Source organism: Sinohyriopsis cumingii, unplaced genomic scaffold, assembly GCF_028554795.1.
Source record: "Sinohyriopsis cumingii isolate HCF-2022 unplaced genomic scaffold, ASM2855479v2 utg004469l, whole genome shotgun sequence".
NCBI classification, from domain to species: domain Eukaryota; kingdom Metazoa; phylum Mollusca; class Bivalvia; order Unionida; family Unionidae; genus Sinohyriopsis; species Sinohyriopsis cumingii.
The window spans coordinates 1-18,384 of NW_028316760.1; the positions used below are offsets into that span (position 1 = coordinate 1).

The window sequence follows — 18,384 nt, forward strand, 5'->3', positions numbered from 1 at the left end:
TTTTATACTCAATGATACAAAGTTGCAAAAGACTGTCAACAATATACGCTAACTTTCTTGGTTACAAGGCACACATACTGTAATGTGTTTTAATGTTTTATTTATGTTGTTCTTCAACCTATTATAATGTTCTAAAAATTGATTATTAATAATCAAATTTGAAACTGTCCAGAGCCCTCTCTCTCTCTCACTCTCTCTCTCTCTCTCTCACTTTCTGGACCATAAGGTACTGTATAAAATCCATGAAAAGCGAGTAAAGAGGTTTTTCGCTGTGATTTTCACTTCTGTCATACGACGATGTCTCTTGACCTATAAATGATGGTAGAAGTTAGGTCAAACCGAGAGAGAGAGAGAGAGAGAGAGAGAGAGTCAGTCCCAATCGTCATTTTTTGTAGTGACAAAGACATATATCTGCTATACTGAACCCACATATCATAGTAACATAAATAAACATTTGTCCCTAGGGACAACATTGTACTTTCGTTCACGACAGTATTACCCGCCCGTTCCACGAAAAAGATCGGCGAAGCAACAAGTACAAGATAAAATCAGAAAGTTTAGAAAATAATTCTTAAAAATGTGGAGAATCCGGGTATCGATCCTGGTACCTCTCGCATGCTAAGCGAGCTCTCTACCATGGGAGCTAATTCCCCGACGTATTAAAAGAAACAAAATGTGTCATCACCAAGACAGCAACGATATTCGTGTAAACGAAGCAAGTTGTTTACTATAATCTTCAAAACTACGTACCCACTTCCACAAGAAAACGCGCTCTCATCCTCATAAGAGAGAGAGAGAGAGAGAGAGAGAGAGAGAGAGAGAGAGAGAGAGAGAAGGGGGGGGGGGCATAGAGGGATTAGATAATCGAATACAAGCCTCACAGAGAATACTGGAATATGTACTGGAATGATGACATGATTTCACACAGCATTTACCAAAAATCAACGTGTGAAAAAGTTAATAGAAAATATAAATTGCGAGCATGAAGAAGAAGAATGGAAAAGAAATATTTGGAGAAGTTCTTCAACCTATCATAATGTTCTAAAAATTGATTATTAGTAATTAAATTTGAAATTGTCCAAAGGCGCTCTCTCACTCTCTTTCTCTCACTTTCTGGACCATAGTACCAAGATACGGTATAAAATCCATGGAAAGACGATCGAAGAGGATTTTCGCTGTGATTTTCACTTCTGTCATACAACGATGTCTCTTGACCTATAAATGATGGTACAAGTTAGGTCAAACCGAGAGAGAGAGAGAGAGAGAGAGAGAGAGAGAGAGAGGGAGAGAGAGAGAGAGAGAGAGAGAGAGAGAGAGAGAGAGTCAGTACTAATCGTCATTTTTTGTAGTGACAAAGACATATATCTGCTATACTGAATCCACATATCATAGTAACATAAATAATCATTTGTCCCTAGGGACAACATTGTAGTTTCGTTCACGATAGTATTATCCGCCCGATCCACGAAAAATATCGGCGAAGCAAAACGTAAGTTAAAATCAGAAAATTTAGAAAATAAGTGTTAAAATTGTGGAGAATCCGGGTATCGATCCCGGTACCTCTCGCATGCTAAGCGAGCGCTCTACCATGTGAGCTAATTCCCCGACGTAGTAAAGCAAACAAAATGTGTCATCACCAAGACAGCAACGGTATTCGTGTAAATGAAACAAGCTGTTTACCATAATCGTCAAAAGTACGTACCCACTTCCACAAGAAAACGCGCTCTCATCCTCATAAGAGAGACGGGGGTGGGGGGTGGGGGGAGACGGATTCCATAATCGAATACTAGCCTCATAGAGAATACTGGAATAGGTACTGGAATGTTGACATGAATTCACACAGCATTTACCAAAAATCAACGTGTGAAAAAGGTAATAGAAAATATGAATTGCGAGCATGAAGAAGAAGAATGCAAAAGAAACATTTGGAGAAGTATGGTATCCTTCCCAGCATGCTAAGTGAACTTTTACAACCTCGGCTAATTGCCGAATTCCTTTTTATAACATAATAAATGTGTCATCGCCAAGAGAAAAATAAAGAAGCTTGGCTTTACGGAACTATCCTTAAAAGACGGCTTAAGTTTTTATTATTTCACATCAGAGTGTCAAATATATAATTTTAATCATGTTGTGTTTGTTCCTATCAATGTCCGCAAAAAATGGACACACAAATAAATATAACACGTAGGAGAATATATATAAAAAAACTTGTTTTGAAGCCCCATATTTAATTATAAGATGTTAAAATGCGTTCCATGCGTGTATCAAAACCACATGTTGTTAAGATAAATGTTCTATTGTTTGGTATGAAAAAGACATCAACAACAATATAAACCATGAAATATCCCCCTCCCCATCAAAAGTAGCACTTCTTCATTCTCGTAATTTTACATTCTACTACTGTAGTTCATGTGTTATCATAGTTACAATGATCATATATATATATATATATATATATATATATATATATATATATATATATATATATATATATATATATATATATATATATATATATATACATAGATAGATATAGATATATATATATACCACATACATTAAAATTAATATGGCTATTAAAAATGTTGATAATAATTTGTGATCCGTTCATGGCGCAATAATACGCAACACGAAGACCCAATCCATGAACTTCTTAAACCTGAATCCCAGAAAATCATATTTACTAAGTATCTTTCAGAACCCTACAAATAAACACATTATTTAAACGATTAAAATGTATAGATTATAAAATTTTGCATCTTAATGCAAGTTTCCAATTTTGCAAGAAGTCCCATACGTACAATATCGTCTGCTACCCAACCTGTCAACTTGCCGCTAGAACGAGATTCTCAAGAAATTCCCCGGCGTATAGTCTGTTTCTAAATTCTTTAGTAATTTTTCCCCATAAGCAAGACGTTGTAAACACATTACATCCGATTCATTGTTGTTTCTATTCCAAATAATAGCTTGTATTTTTGTGTAAAATGTTGTAATTTACTAAAAGTTTTTTTACAAGATCAGTTTAGTTTGGTTAAGATCTCTTGCCATTTATTGGCATTGTTTCGCTGAATTTTGAAAACTAGCTATAAACCTGACTTAGTTACTCGACTGAACTGCTGACAGAAACAGTCCAAAGTAATGCTATTTCATTTCTATAGCCCGATGGATAAACATTATATCTTTTGAAAGCTGTACGCAGAATAGGCCAACATATCGCGAGCCATGAAAACACAGGGGCGGTATCCCGTGTATAAAAAATTAATATTATTTTGAACAGAATATTCTGGTGACAATAGCTTCTTTTCAAATGGTAAGCATTGACGGAATTTATTGTCGTCAATCGGTCTAATTGACCTTACGCCAGAAGGTAGATCGCTCCGCCTACCGAACACGTGACTTGACAACGTCTTAACCTCCGACAAACATTCTGTGGAAATGGCGGGCGTGATAACATTAAAAGATATACCAGACGATATTGGTGAGCAATATTTGTCATATGAAACAACACTGAGACAGCGACAGAAAGCGAGAGCATTTATCCATCGATTGCACTTCTCTAAGTTACGTCAGTATGCGGAGAACTCGCCCCCACGTATCTGGAGAAGTCGCCCCAGAGTGGTTGGAGAAGTCGCCCCAATTGGTTGGAGAAGTCATCCAAAAACTTGTTACCCAAATAACCTTTTTATAACAGAATTAAGTCATCTTTTACGTGATTCATATTTATATTTGTATATATACGCGATCACAAAAGAGATATTAACTAAATTAAAGCAATATCTTAGTAATATTTATAAGGACAAAATTAAGTCTGTATATAATCTAATGAATGATGACAGTATAGTGATTAAAAAGGATGATAAGTCAAACACTATTATTATTGTGAATCAAGATGATTATGTTAAAGAAGTTGAACTTCAATAAGAAATTAAATAAAAAAGTTCAACATGCATTAATGAGATCGCGAAAAATAATAATTCCATATGTGAGGAATTTGATACTTTCCCTCTTAACATACGTACACCTCAAAAATAGTAATTCCGTATGTGAGGAATTTGATACCTTCCCTCTTAACATACGTACACCTCAATTCTACATATTACCCAAAACTCATACAAATCCTGACCATAATTTACCTTTAAATTATCCCGGACGACCCATTATATCAGGTTGTAGTTCATATACTGAAAACCTATCAAAATTTGTTGATAGTGTTTTACAACCTTTAACGAAATCACTTCCTTCATACATTAAAGATACAACTACTTTCATTAAAAAGTCGAAGTCTGTTCCACATCTATCTGATAATTTCAATCCTCGTATCATTAGATGTAACATCACTATATACCAACATTCCGCATGCAGATGGTATTGAAGCGTGCAAATATTTTCTTGATAACAATCCTAATAATAGCACACTATCTAGCGAAGACATTTGTAAAATAATAAAAACTTATCTTGGAAAATAATTATTTTCAATTTAATAATAAGAATTACATACAGATAATGGGTATTAATATGGCTCCTATATACTTTTCCCTTTCATGGGTGAATTAGAAAAGGATTTTATTCAATACGAAAAGTTTAATCCATCTCTTTGGTTCAGATTTTTAGATGACATATTTATGATCTGGAAGCATTCAACTGAAGAACTGAAAAAAATTATTGATCGCCTAAATCATTTTCACCCGACGATTAAATTTACTTTTACTGCATCTAGTACGCATGTTTCATTTTTAGATGTAAATGTAATAAAAAATGTTGATAACACTATCTCTACAAATATTATTAAAATGCATCTAATGATTTGAAGAGCAGAGCAAAAGGGACAGATAACACTTATTTTTCGTTAAGTACACAAGTGGAACTGATCAAATGGAAAAGTTGAAAAATTGCAAATTTGATAAATTTAATAAGTTATTAAGTTGAAGAAAAACAACAATAAATAAAGTCTTAACCATGTGGCTGTATCTCAGAATTAGTATACATGATCCTTGGGGCAACTTCTCCAGGCGAAGTGGGGCGACTTCTCCGAACCGTTGCGAAATTTGTAAATATATACAATAGCCGAGTCCATATCGATAGAAGCAGCTTGTCGGAGGAAAATGGCGGACGTAAACAGTGCCTGGAGGTGTGTATAATAGCGCTCGCTGATTGGTCAATCGAGCAGAATGATTGACAACTGGCGATAGGTCAATTGGGTATCCGTTTTGCTTCAATATTGGAGACGGAAACCTCATGTGCGCAGAAATGCCCGACAGCATAGTATATAAAGATATTTGAAATTGAGTGTTCCCTATCGATCAATGATGAATTTCCACACATGAATCAATAGTGACGTATGAAAATAACGATATAGAAGTAGTAGAATTCCAGTTTTCTAAATGAATTTAATGCAGTATTCAATTCCATCGCAGTCCTTTCTGCTTTAGGTTCCTCCTCCCGGTTGATGAATAAAGGACAAAATTCGCAAAAATGTGGAGTGAGAGAAAAGAGTTAGGGTTAGATGAAAAGCTTGAACCTGAGTTTAGACCAAGTAATCTGCACAAATATGGTTTGTCCTAACGGTATGTGCACACTTTTCTTGGGATTTATCAACGATGTTTTTATACTCAATGATACAAAGTTGCAAAAGACTGTCAACAATATACGCTAACTTTCTTGGTTACAAGGCACACATACTGTAATGTGTTTAATGTTTTATTTATGTTGTTCTTCAACCTATTATAATGTTCTAAAAATTGATTATTAATAATCAAATTTGAAACTGTCCAGAGCCCTCTCTCTCTCTCACTCTCTCTCTCTCTCTCTCACTTTCTGGACCATAAGGTACTGTATAAAATCCATGAAAAGCGAGTAAAGAGGTTTTTCGCTGTGATTTTCACTTCTGTCATACGACGATGTCTCTTGACCTATAAATGATGGTAGAAGTTAGGTCAAACCGAGAGAGAGAGAGAGAGAGAGAGAGAGAGTCAGTCCCAATCGTCATTTTTTGTAGTGACAAAGACATATATCTGCTATACTGAACCCACATATCATAGTAACATAAATAAACATTTGTCCCTAGGGACAACATTGTACTTTCGTTCACGACAGTATTACCCGCCCGTTCCACGAAAAAGATCGGCGAAGCAACAAGTACAAGATAAAATCAGAAAGTTTAGAAAATAATTCTTAAAAATGTGGAGAATCCGGGTATCGATCCTGGTACCTCTCGCATGCTAAGCGAGCTCTCTACCATGGGAGCTAATTCCCCGACGTATTAAAAGAAACAAAATGTGTCATCACCAAGACAGCAACGATATTCGTGTAAACGAAGCAAGTTGTTTACTATAATCTTCAAAACTACGTACCCACTTCCACAAGAAAACGCGCTCTCATCCTCATAAGAGAGAGAGAGAGAAGAGAGAGAGAGAGAGAGAGAGAGAGAGAGAGAGAGAAGGGGGGGGCATAGAGGGATTAGATAATCGAATACAAGCCTCACAGAGAATACTGGAATATGTACTGGAATGATGACATGATTTCACACAGCATTTACCAAAAATCAACGTGTGAAAAAGTTAATAGAAAATATAAATTGCGAGCATGAAGAAGAAGAATGGAAAAGAAATATTTGGAGAAGTTCTTCAACCTATCATAATGTTCTAAAAATTGATTATTAGTAATTAAATTTGAAATTGTCCAAAGGCGCTCTCTCACTCTCTTTCTCTCACTTTCTGGACCATAGTACCAAGATACGGTATAAAATCCATGGAAAGACGATCGAAGAGGATTTTCGCTGTGATTTTCACTTCTGTCATACAACGATGTCTCTTGACCTATAAATGATGGTACAAGTTAGGTCAAACCGAGAGAGAGAGAGAGAGAGAGAAGAGAGAGAGAGAGAGAGAGAGAGAGAGAGAGAGAGAGAAGAGAGAGAGAGAGAGAGAGTCAGTACTAATCGTCATTTTTTGTAGTGACAAAGACATATATCTGCTATACTGAATCCACATATCATAGTAACATAAATAATCATTTGTCCCCTAGGGACAACATTGTAGTTTCGTTCACGATAGTATTATCCGCCCGATCCACGAAAAATATCGGCGAAGCAAAACGTAAGTTAAAATCAGAAAATTTAGAAAATAAGTGTTAAAATTGTGGAGAATCCGGGTATCGATCCCGGTACCTCTCGCATGCTAAGCGAGCGCTCTACCATGTGAGCTAATTCCCCGACGTAGTAAAGCAAACAAAATGTGTCATCACCAAGACAGCAACGGTATTCGTGTAAATGAAACAAGCTGTTTACCATAATCGTCAAAAGTACGTACCCACTTCCACAAGAAAACGCGCTCTCATCCTCATAAGAGAGACGGGGGTGGGGGGTGGGGGGAGACGGATTCCATAATCGAATACTAGCCTCATAGAGAATACTGGAATAGGTACTGGATGTTGACATGAATTCACACAGCATTTACCAAAAATCAACGTGTGAAAAAGGTAATAGAAAATATGAATTGCGAGCATGAAGAAGAAGAATGCAAAAGAAACATTTGGAGAAGTATGGTATCCTTCCCAGCATGCTAAGTGAACTTTTACAACCTCGGCTAATTGCCGAATTCCTTTTTATAACATAATAAATGTGTCATCGCCAAGAGAAAAATAAAGAAGCTTGGCTTTACGGAACTATCCTTAAAAGACGGCTTAAGTTTTTATTATTTCACATCAGAGTGTCAAATATATAATTTTAATCATGTTGTGTTTGTTCCTATCAATGTCCGCAAAAAATGGACACACAAATAAATATAACACGTAGGAGAATATATATAAAAAAACTTGTTTTGAAGCCCCATATTTAATTATAAGATGTTAAAATGCGTTCCATGCGTGTATCAAAACCACATGTTGTTAAGATAAATGTTCTATTGTTTGGTATGAAAAAGACATCAACAACAATATAAACCATGAAATATCCCCCTCCCCATCAAAAGTAGCACTTCTTCATTCTCGTAATTTTTACATTCTACTACTGTAGTTCATGTGTTATCATAGTTACAATGATCATATATATATATATATATATATATATATATATATATATATATATATATATATATATATATATATATATATATATATATATATATATATATATATATATATATACATAGATAGATATAGATATATATATATACCACATACATTAAAATTAATATGGCTATTAAAATGTTGATAATAATTTGTGATCCGTTCATGGCGCAATAATACGCAACACGAAGACCCAATCCATGAACTTCTTAAACCTGAATCCCAGAAAATCATATTTACTAAGTATCTTTCAGAACCCTACAAATAAACACATTATTTAAACGATTAAAATGTATAGATTATAAAATTTTGCATCTTAATGCAAGTTTCCAATTTTGCAAGAAGTCCCATACGTACAATATCGTCTGCTACCCAACCTGTCAACTTGCCGCTAGAACGAGATTCTCAAGAAATTCCCCGGCGTATAGTCTGTTTCTAAATTCTTTAGTAATTTTTCCCCATAAGCAAGACGTTGTAAACACATTACATCCGATTCATTGTTGTTTCTATTCCAAATAATAGCTTGTATTTTTGTGTAAAATGTTGTAATTTACTAAAAGTTTTTTTACAAGATCAGTTTAGTTTGGTTAAGATCTCTTGCCATTTATTGGCATTGTTTCGCTGAATTTTGAAAACTAGCTATAAACCTGACTTAGTTACTCGACTGAACTGCTGACAGAAACAGTCCAAAGTAATGCTATTTCATTTCTATAGCCCGATGGATAAACATTATATCTTTTGAAAGCTGTACGCAGAATAGGCCAACATATCGCGAGCCATGAAAACACAGGGGCGGTATCCCGTGTATAAAAAATTAATATTATTTTGAACAGAATATTCTGGTGACAATAGCTTCTTTTCAAATGGTAAGCATTGACGGAATTTATTGTCGTCAATCGGTCTAATTGACCTTACGCCAGAAGGTAGATCGCTCCGCCTACCGAACACGTGACTTGACAACGTCTTAACCTCCGACAAACATTCTGTGGAAATGGCGGGCGTGATAACATTAAAAGATATACCAGACGATATTGGTGAGCAATATTTGTCATATGAAACAACACTGAGACAGCGACAGAAAGCGAGAGCATTTATCCATCGATTGCACTTCTCTAAGTTACGTCAGTATGCGGAGAACTCGCCCCCACGTATCTGGAGAAGTCGCCCCAGAGTGGTTGGAGAAGTCGCCCCAATTGGTTGGAGAAGTCATCCAAAAACTTGTTACCCAAATAACCTTTTTATAACAGAATTAAGTCATCTTTTACGTGATTCATATTTATATTTGTATATATACGCGATCACAAAAGAGATATTAACTAAATTAAAGCAATATCATAGTAATATTTATAAGGACAAAATTAAGTCTGTATATAATCTAATGAATGATGACAGTATAGTGATTAAAAAGGATGATAAGTCAAACACTATTATTATTGTGAATCAAGATGATTATGTTAAAGAAGTTGAACTTCAATAAGAAATTAAATAAAAAAGTTCAACATGCATTAATGAGATCGCGAAAAATAATAATTCCATATGTGAGGAATTTGATACTTTCCCTCTTAACATACGTACACCTCAAAAATAGTAATTCCGTATGTGAGGAATTTGATACCTTCCCTCTTAACATACGTACACCTCAATTCTACATATTACCCAAAACTCATACAAATCCTGACCATAATTTACCTTTAAATTATCCCGGACGACCCATTATATCAGGTTGTAGTTCATATACTGAAAACCTATCAAAATTTGTTGATAGTGTTTTACAACCTTTAACGAAATCACTTCCTTCATACATTAAAGATACAACTACTTTCATTAAAAAGTCGAAGTCTGTTCCACATCTATCTGATAATTTCAATCCTCGTATCATTAGATGTAACATCACTATATACCAACATTCCGCATGCAGATGGTATTGAAGCGTGCAAATATTTTCTTGATAACAATCCTAATAATAGCACACTATCTAGCGAAGACATTTGTAAAATAATAAAAACTTATCTTGGAAAATAATTATTTTCAATTTAATAATAAGAATTACATACAGATAATGGGTATTAATATGGCTCCTATATACTTTTCCCTTTCATGGGTGAATTAGAAAAGGATTTTATTCAATACGAAAAGTTTAATCCATCTCTTTGGTTCAGATTTTTAGATGACATATTTATGATCTGGAAGCATTCAACTGAAGAACTGAAAAAAATTATTGATCGCCCAAATCATTTTCACCCGACGATTAAATTTACTTTTACTGCATCTAGTACGCATGTTTCATTTTTAGATGTAAATGTAATAAAAAATGTTGATAACACTATCTCTACAAATATTATTAAAATGCATCTAATGATTTGAAGAGCAGAGCAAAAGGGACAGATAACACTTATTTTTCGTTAAGTACACAAGTGGAACTGATCAAATGGAAAAGTTGAAAAATTGCAAATTTGATAAATTTAATAAGTTATTAAGTTGAAGAAAAACAACAATAAATAAAGTCTTAACCATGTGGCTGTATCTCAGAATTAGTATACATGATCCTTGGGGCAACTTCTCCAGGCGAAGTGGGGCGACTTCTCCGAACCGTTGCGAAATTTGTAAATATATACAATAGCCGAGTCCATATCGATAGAAGCAGCTTGTCGGAGGAAAATGGCGGACGTAAACAGTGCCTGGAGGTGTGTATAATAGCGCTCGCTGATTGGTCAATCGAGCAGAATGATTGACAACTGGCGATAGGTCAATTGGGTATCCGTTTTGCTTCAATATTGGAGACGGAAACCTCATGTGCGCAGAAATGCCCGACAGCATAGTATATAAAGATATTTGAAATTGAGTGTTCCCTATCGATCAATGATGAATTTCCACACATGAATCAATAGTGACGTATGAAAATAACGATATAGAAGTAGTAGAATTCCAGTTTTCTAAATGAATTTAATGCAGTATTCAATTCCATCGCAGTCCTTTCTGCTTTAGGTTCCTCCTCCCGGTTGATGAATAAAGGACAAAATTCGCAAAAATGTGGAGTGAGAGAAAAGAGTTAGGGTTAGATGAAAAGCTTGAACCTGAGTTTAGACCAAGTAATCTGCACAAATATGGTTTGTCCTAACGGTATGTGCACACTTTTCTTGGGATTTATCAACGATGTTTTTATACTCAATGATACAAAGTTGCAAAAGACTGTCAACAATATACGCTAACTTTCTTGGTTACAAGGCACACATACTGTAATGTGTTTAATGTTTTATTTATGTTGTTCTTCAACCTATTATAATGTTCTAAAAATTGATTATTAATAATCAAATTTGAAACTGTCCAGAGCCCTCTCTCTCTCTCACTCTCTCTCTCTCTCTCTCACTTTCTGGACCATAAGGTACTGTATAAAATCCATGAAAAGCGAGTAAAGAGGTTTTTCGCTGTGATTTTCACTTCTGTCATACGACGATGTCTCTTGACCTATAAATGATGGTAGAAGTTAGGTCAAACCGAGAGAGAGAGAGAGAGAGAGAGAGAGAGTCAGTCCCAATCGTCATTTTTTGTAGTGACAAAGACATATATCTGCTATACTGAACCCACATATCATAGTAACATAAATAAACATTTGTCCCTAGGGACAACATTGTACTTTCGTTCACGACAGTATTACCCGCCCGTTCCACGAAAAAGATCGGCGAAGCAACAAGTACAAGATAAAATCAGAAAGTTTAGAAAATAATTCTTAAAAATGTGGAGAATCCGGGTATCGATCCTGGTACCTCTCGCATGCTAAGCGAGCTCTCTACCATGGGAGCTAATTCCCCGACGTATTAAAAGAAACAAAATGTGTCATCACCAAGACAGCAACGATATTCGTGTAAACGAAGCAAGTTGTTTACTATAATCTTCAAAACTACGTACCCACTTCCACAAGAAAACGCGCTCTCATCCTCATAAGAGAGAGAGAGAGAGAGAGAGAGAGAGAGAGAGAGAGAGAGAGAGAGAGAGAGAGAGAGAGAAGGGGGGGGGGCATAGAGGGATTAGATAATCGAATACAAGCCTCACAGAGAATACTGGAATATGTACTGGAATGATGACATGATTTCACACAGCATTTACCAAAAATCAACGTGTGAAAAAGTTAATAGAAAATATAAATTGCGAGCATGAAGAAGAAGAATGGAAAAGAAATATTTGGAGAAGTTCTTCAACCTATCATAATGTTCTAAAAATTGATTATTAGTAATTAAATTTGAAATTGTCCAAAGGCGCTCTCTCACTCTCTTTCTCTCACTTTCTGGACCATAGTACCAAGATACGGTATAAAATCCATGGAAAGACGATCGAAGAGGATTTTCGCTGTGATTTTCACTTCTGTCATACAACGATGTCTCTTGACCTATAAATGATGGTACAAGTTAGGTCAAACCGAGAGAGAGAGAGAGAGAGAGAGAGAGAGAGAGAGGGAGAGAGAGAGAGAGAGAGAGAGAGAGAGAGTCAGTACTAATCGTCATTTTTTGTAGTGACAAAGACATATATCTGCTATACTGAATCCACATATCATAGTAACATAAATAATCATTTGTCCCTAGGGACAACATTGTAGTTTCGTTCACGATAGTATTATCCGCCCGATCCACGAAAAATATCGGCGAAGCAAAACGTAAGTTAAAATCAGAAAATTTAGAAAATAAGTGTTAAAATTGTGGAGAATCCGGGTATCGATCCCGGTACCTCTCGCATGCTAAGCGAGCGCTCTACCATGTGAGCTAATTCCCCGACGTAGTAAAGCAAACAAAATGTGTCATCACCAAGACAGCAACGGTATTCGTGTAAATGAAACAAGCTGTTTACCATAATCGTCAAAAGTACGTACCCACTTCCACAAGAAAACGCGCTCTCATCCTCATAAGAGAGACGGGGGTGGGGGGTGGGGGGAGACGGATTCCATAATCGAATACTAGCCTCATAGAGAATACTGGAATAGGTACTGGAATGTTGACATGAATTCACACAGCATTTACCAAAAATCAACGTGTGAAAAAGGTAATAGAAAATATGAATTGCGAGCATGAAGAAGAAGAATGCAAAAGAAACATTTGGAGAAGTATGGTATCCTTCCCAGCATGCTAAGTGAACTTTTACAACCTCGGCTAATTGCCGAATTCCTTTTTATAACATAATAAATGTGTCATCGCCAAGAGAAAAATAAAGAAGCTTGGCTTTACGGAACTATCCTTAAAAGACGGCTTAAGTTTTTATTATTTCACATCAGAGTGTCAAATATATAATTTTAATCATGTTGTGTTTGTTCCTATCAATGTCCGCAAAAAATGGACACACAAATAAATATAACACGTAGGAGAATATATATAAAAAAACTTGTTTTGAAGCCCCATATTTAATTATAAGATGTTAAAATGCGTTCCATGCGTGTATCAAAACCACATGTTGTTAAGATAAATGTTCTATTGTTTGGTATGAAAAAGACATCAACAACAATATAAACCATGAAATATCCCCCTCCCCATCAAAAGTAGCACTTCTTCATTCTCGTAATTTTACATTCTACTACTGTAGTTCATGTGTTATCATAGTTACAATGATCATATATATATATATATATATATATATATATATATATATATATATATATATATAGATATAGATATATATATATACCACATACATTAAAATTAATATGGCTATTAAAATGTTGATAATAATTTGTGATCCGTTCATGGCGCAATAATACGCAACACGAAGACCCAATCCATGAACTTCTTAAACCTGAATCCCAGAAAATCATATTTACTAAGTATCTTTCAGAACCCTACAAATAAACACATTATTTAAACGATTAAAATGTATAGATTATAAAATTTTGCATCTTAATGCAAGTTTCCAATTTTGCAAGAAGTCCCATACGTACAATATCGTCTGCTACCCAACCTGTCAACTTGCCGCTAGAACGAGATTCTCAAGAAATTCCCCGGCGTATAGTCTGTTTCTAAATTCTTTAGTAATTTTTCCCCATAAGCAAGACGTTGTAAACACATTACATCCGATTCATTGTTGTTTCTATTCCAAATAATAGCTTGTATTTTTGTGTAAAATGTTGTAATTTACTAAAAGTTTTTTTACAAGATCAGTTTAGTTTGGTTAAGATCTCTTGCCATTTATTGGCATTGTTTCGCTGAATTTTGAAAACTAGCTATAAACCTGACTTAGTTACTCGACTGAACTGCTGACAGAAACAGTCCAAAGTAATGCTATTTCATTTCTATAGCCCGATGGATAAACATTATATCTTTTGAAAGCTGTACGCAGAATAGGCCAACATATCGCGAGCCATGAAAACACAGGGGCGGTATCCCGTGTATAAAAAATTAATATTATTTTGAACAGAATATTCTGGTGACAATAGCTTCTTTTCAAATGGTAAGCATTGACGGAATTTATTGTCGTCAATCGGTCTAATTGACCTTACGCCAGAAGGTAGATCGCTCCGCCTACCGAACACGTGACTTGACAACGTCTTAACCTCCGACAAACATTCTGTGGAAATGGCGGGCGTGATAACATTAAAAGATATACCAGACGATATTGGTGAGCAATATTTGTCATATGAAACAACACTGAGACAGCGACAGAAAGCGAGAGCATTTATCCATCGATTGCACTTCTCTAAGTTACGTCAGTATGCGGAGAACTCGCCCCCACGTATCTGGAGAAGTCGCCCCAGAGTGGTTGGAGAAGTCGCCCCAATTGGTTGGAGAAGTCATCCAAAAACTTGTTACCCAAATAACCTTTTTATAACAGAATTAAGTCATCTTTTACGTGATTCATATTTATATTTGTATATATACGCGATCACAAAAGAGATATTAACTAAATTAAAGCAATATCATAGTAATATTTATAAGGACAAAATTAAGTCTGTATATAATCTAATGAATGATGACAGTATAGTGATTAAAAAGGATGATAAGTCAAACACTATTATTATTGTGAATCAAGATGATTATGTTAAAGAAGTTGAACTTCAATAAGAAATTAAATAAAAAAGTTCAACATGCATTAATGAGATCGCGAAAAATAATAATTCCATATGTGAGGAATTTGATACTTTCCCTCTTAACATACGTACACCTCAAAAATAGTAATTCCGTATGTGAGGAATTTGATACCTTCCCTCTTAACATACGTACACCTCAATTCTACATATTACCCAAAACTCATACAAATCCTGACCATAATTTACCTTTAAATTATCCCGGACGACCCATTATATCAGGTTGTAGTTCATATACTGAAAACCTATCAAAATTTGTTGATAGTGTTTTACAACCTTTAACGAAATCACTTCCTTCATACATTAAAGATACAACTACTTTCATTAAAAAGTCGAAGTCTGTTCCACATCTATCTGATAATTTCAATCCTCGTATCATTAGATGTAACATCACTATATACCAACATTCCGCATGCAGATGGTATTGAAGCGTGCAAATATTTTCTTGATAACAATCCTAATAATAGCACACTATCTAGCGAAGACATTTGTAAAATAATAAAAACTTATCTTGGAAAATAATTATTTTCAATTTAATAATAAGAATTACATACAGATAATGGGTATTAATATGGCTCCTATATACTTTTCCCTTTCATGGGTGAATTAGAAAAGGATTTTATTCAATACGAAAAGTTTAATCCATCTCTTTGGTTCAGATTTTTAGATGACATATTTATGATCTGGAAGCATTCAACTGAAGAACTGAAAAAAATTATTGATCGCCCAAATCATTTTCACCCGACGATTAAATTTACTTTTACTGCATCTAGTACGCATGTTTCATTTTTAGATGTAAATGTAATAAAAAATGTTGATAACACTATCTCTACAAATATTATTAAAATGCATCTAATGATTTGAAGAGCAGAGCAAAAGGGACAGATAACACTTATTTTTCGTTAAGTACACAAGTGGAACTGATCAAATGGAAAAGTTGAAAAATTGCAAATTTGATAAATTTAATAAGTTATTAAGTTGAAGAAAAACAACAATAAATAAAGTCTTAACCATGTGGCTGTATCTCAGAATTAGTATACATGATCCTTGGGGCAACTTCTCCAGGCGAAGTGGGGCGACTTCTCCGAACCGTTGCGAAATTTGTAAATATATACAATAGCCGAGTCCATATCGATAGAAGCAGCTTGTCGGAGGAAAATGGCGGACGTAAACAGTGCCTGGAGGTGTGTATAATAGCGCTCGCTGATTGGTCAATCGAGCAGAATGATTGACAACTGGCGATAGGTCAATTGGGTATCCGTTTTGCTTCAATATTGGAGACGGAAACCTCATGTGCGCAGAAATGCCCGACAGCATAGTATATAAAGATATTTGAAATTGAGTGTTCCCTATCGATCAATGATGAATTTCCACACATGAATCAATAGTGACGTATGAAAATAACGATATAGAAGTAGTAGAATTCCAGTTTTCTAAATGAATTTAATGCAGTATTCAATTCCATCGCAGTCCTTTCTGCTTTAGGTTCCTCCTCCCGGTTGATGAATAAAGGACAAAATTCGCAAAAATGTGGAGTGAGAGAAAAGAGTTAGGGTTAGATGAAAAGCTTGAACCTGAGTTTAGACCAAGTAATCTGCACAAATATGGTTTGTCCTAACGGTATGTGCACACTTTTCTTGGGATTTATCAACGATGTTTTTATACTCAATGATACAAAGTTGCAAAAGACTGTCAACAATATACGCTAACTTTCTTGGTTACAAGGCACACATACTGTAATGTGTTTAATGTTTTATTTATGTTGTTCTTCAACCTATTATAATGTTCTAAAAATTGATTATTAATAATCAAATTTGAAACTGTCCAGAGCCCTCTCTCTCTCTCACTCTCTCTCTCTCTCTCTCACTTTCTGGACCATAAGGTACTGTATAAAATCCATGAAAAGCGAGTAAAGAGGTTTTTCGCTGTGATTTTCACTTCTGTCATACGACGATGTCTCTTGACCTATAAATGATGGTAGAAGTTAGGTCAAACCGAGAGAGAGAGAGAGAGAGAGAGAGAGAGTCAGTCCCAATCGTCATTTTTTGTAGTGACAAAGACATATATCTGCTATACTGAACCCACATATCATAGTAACATAAATAAACATTTGTCCCTAGGGACAACATTGTACTTTCGTTCACGACAGTATTACCCGCCCGTTCCACGAAAAAGATCGGCGAAGCAACAAGTACAAGATAAAATCAGAAAGTTTAGAAAATAATTCTTAAAAATGTGGAGAATCCGGGTATCGATCCTGGTACCTCTCGCATGCTAAGCGAGCTCTCTACCATGGGAGCTAATTCCCCGACGTATTAAAAGAAACAAAATGTGTCATCACCAAGACAGCAACGATATTCGTGTAAACGAAGCAAGTTGTTTACTATAATCTTCAAAACTACGTACCCACTTCCACAAGAAAACGCGCTCTCATCCTCATAAGAGAGAGAGAGAGAGAGAGAGAGAGAGAGAGAGAGAGAGAGAGAGAGAGAGAAGGGGGGGGGGCATAGAGGGATTAGATAATCGAATACAAGCCTCACAGAGAATACTGGAATATGTACTGGAATGATGACATGATTTCACACAGCATTTACCAAAAATCAACGTGTGAAAAAGTTAATAGAAAATATAAATTGCGAGCATGAAGAAGAAGAATGGAAAAGAAATATTTGGAGAAGTTCTTCAACCTATCATAATGTTCTAAAAATTGATTATTAGTAATTAAATTTGAAATTGTCCAAAGGCGCTCTCTCACTCTCTTTCTCTCACTTTCTGGACCATAGTACCAAGATACGGTATAAAATCCATGGAAAGACGATCGAAGAGGATTTTCGCTGTGATTTTCACTTCTGTCATACAACGATGTCTCTTGACCTATAAATGATGGTACAAGTTAGGTCAAACCGAGAGAGAGAGAGAGAGAGAGAGAGAGAGAGAGAGAGAGGGAGAGAGAGAGAGAGAGAGAGAGAGAGAGAGAGTCAGTACTAATCGTCATTTTTTGTAGTGACAAAGACATATATCTGCTATACTGAATCCACATATCATAGTAACATAAATAATCATTTGTCCCTAGGGACAACATTGTAGTTTCGTTCACGATAGTATTATCCGCCCGATCCACGAAAAATATCGGCGAAGCAAAACGTAAGTTAAAATCAGAAAATTTAGAAAATAAGTGTTAAAATTGTGGAGAATCCGGGTATCGATCCCGGTACCTCTCGCATGCTAAGCGAGCGCTCTACCATGTGAGCTAATTCCCC

General features: G+C 35.3%; 4 non-coding genes across 4 annotated transcripts; all 4 read right to left on the reverse strand.

Annotated features, from left to right (window-relative positions):
• Positions 1-1,532: 1,532 nt before the first annotated feature.
• Trnaa-agc (transfer RNA alanine (anticodon AGC)) lies at positions 1,533-1,605 on the reverse strand. Its single transcript has one exon. It is a non-coding gene; the product is annotated as a tRNA-Ala (tRNA).
• A 5,532-nt stretch (positions 1,606-7,137) lies between these two features.
• Trnaa-agc (transfer RNA alanine (anticodon AGC)) lies at positions 7,138-7,210 on the reverse strand. The gene has a single exon. It is a non-coding gene; the product is annotated as a tRNA-Ala (tRNA).
• Positions 7,211-12,755: 5,545 nt separating this feature from the next.
• On the reverse strand, positions 12,756-12,828 carry Trnaa-agc (transfer RNA alanine (anticodon AGC)). The gene has a single exon. It is a non-coding gene; the product is annotated as a tRNA-Ala (tRNA).
• A 5,483-nt stretch (positions 12,829-18,311) lies between these two features.
• Positions 18,312-18,384, reverse strand: Trnaa-agc (transfer RNA alanine (anticodon AGC)). Its single transcript has one exon. It is a non-coding gene; the product is annotated as a tRNA-Ala (tRNA).